Source organism: Pteronotus mesoamericanus, unplaced genomic scaffold, assembly GCF_021234165.1.
Source record: "Pteronotus mesoamericanus isolate MK-2021 breed Mesoamerican mustached bat unplaced genomic scaffold, CSHL_Meso_final contig_26, whole genome shotgun sequence".
Classification (NCBI taxonomy): Eukaryota; Metazoa; Chordata; class Mammalia; order Chiroptera; family Mormoopidae; genus Pteronotus; species Pteronotus mesoamericanus.
The window spans coordinates 7089991-7092232 of NW_026555109.1; the positions used below are offsets into that span (position 1 = coordinate 7089991).

Sequence of the window (2242 nt, forward strand, 5' to 3'; positions counted from 1 at the left end):
AAAGCCAGTCCCCAGTAGTTGCGTATTGAATGGTTCCACTTATATATTTTAATATGATACATTTTACAAATGGAGAAATTGGATGCTCCTACAAGATAGAGACGAGGAATGTGGTAAGGGGAGGTAGAGGAAATGGCTGTAAAGGGGTAATGAGAGGGATCCTTGCAATACTGGAACTGTTTCAATATCTTGACACTAGTGATGAATACACAAAACCCTATACAGGTGTTTAAAATGTATAAAACTTAATACACATGAATGCATAAGCACATATACACACATAAAAGAGGTAAAATCTTAATAATATTGGTTGAGTGTCATAATCAGGTTGTTAACATTGGAGAAACATTGTGGAATCCATGTGCTCCTTACTCAGGCACATGGGATCTCTCCGCATTATTTCTTACAACTGCATATAAATCTACAGTTATGTCAAAGTCTCAATTAAAAAAGCTAGCCCCTATTAAAATACCAATGACATATTTCACAGATAGAGAAGAAACATTTCAAAAATTTATATAGAACCATAAATGCCCCTGAATAGCTGCAACAATTTTGAGAAAGAAGAACAGAGTAGGAGGGATCACAATACCTGACCTCAAACTATACTACAAGGCCACTGTAATCAAAACAGTCTGGAATTGGCATAAGAACAGACACATAGATCAATGGAACACAACAGAGAACCCAGAAATAATCATGTCTCTATGGTAAATTAATATTTGACAAAGGAGGCAGAAGCATAAATGGAATAAAAATAGCCTCTTCAACAAATAATGTTGGGAGAGCTCGAAAGCTACATGCAAAAAAATAAAATTTGATCACCAACTTACACCATATACAAAAATAAACTCAAGATGGATAAAAGACTTAAATGTAAATTGTGACACAATAAAAGTACTAGAGGAAAACATAGGCAGGAAACTCTCAGATATTCCACGTAGCAATATTTTCTCTGATATGTCCCCTACAGCAAGGGACATAAAGGAAAGAATAAACAAATGGGACTTAATCAAAATAAGAAGCTTCTGCACAGCTAAAGAAAGCATCAGCAAAATGAAAATGGAATCAACCTAATGGGAAAGTATATTTGCCAATGATACCTCCGAAAAAGGTTTGATCTCCAAAATATATAAAGAACTCACATGACTCCTCTCCAGGAAGACAAACAATCCAATTAAAAAATGGGCAAAGGACCTGAACAGACAATTCTCCAAGGTGGACATACACAGGGCCTAGAGACATATGAAAGGATGATCAGCAACACTGTCCATCAGAGAAATGCAAATTAAATCCGCAATGTGACACCACTTCACACCAGTCAGAACGGCCATCATAAACAGATCAACAAACAACAAGTGCTGATGAGGTTGTGGACAAAAAGGAACCCTAGTACACTGCTGGGGGGAAGCAGACTGGTGCAACCACTATAGAAAACTGTTTGGAATTTCCTCCACAACACTACAAATGGAACTGCCTTTTGACCCTGCAATTCCACTGCTGGGATTATACCCTAAGGATTCCAAAGCACCAATTCAAAAAAACCTATGCAGCCCTATGTTCATAGCAGCACAATTTACAATAGCTAAGTATTGAAAGTAACCTAAATGTCCAATAGTAAATGAGTGGATCAGAAAACTACGGTACATTTACACAACTGAATACTACACAGCGGAAAGAAAGAGCTACTGCCCTTCGGCAACAGCATGGATGAAACTGGAGTGCATTATCGTAAATGAAATAAGCCAGGGGGTGAAAGACAAATACCATATAATCTCACCTATAAGTGGAACCTAATCAACAAGACAAACAAGCAAGGAAAATATAACCAGCGATATTGAAAGAAAAAGCCAATACTTACCTGGCAGGGGAGACACCATGATCAAGAAGGTGGTTTTCCCAGGGCGAGGCTCACTCATTGCACTCCGTGTGTGCTGACCCCTGCGATTTCCCCAAATGTGGGAAACTCGACTGCATAATTTGTGGTAGTGGGGGACTGCATTCGCGCTCTCCCCTGGAAAAAAAGAAAGAAAGAAAAAGCAAACAGTTTCAAGAGGAAAGGAAAGAGGGGATTAACGGGGAAAACAAGGGGAAGAGTCAAGTCAAGGAACATGTATAAAGGACCCATGGACAAAGCCAAAGTGGGGAAGGATTGAGGGTAGGAGTTGGAGCTGTGTTGGGGAGGGTAAAGTGGTGACAATGGAGAATGGAGACAACTGGACTTGAACAATAAAAAAAAAAT

The 2242-nt window shown here is 38.9% G+C and overlaps 1 non-coding gene across 1 annotated transcript; it reads left to right on the forward strand.

Moving 5' to 3' along the window:
- Positions 1 to 1853: 1853 nt before the first annotated feature.
- LOC129071235 (U1 spliceosomal RNA) lies at positions 1854 to 2017 on the forward strand. Its single transcript, XR_008529234.1, has one exon. It is a non-coding gene; the product is annotated as a U1 spliceosomal RNA (small nuclear RNA).
- Positions 2018 to 2242: the final 225 nt, after the last annotated feature.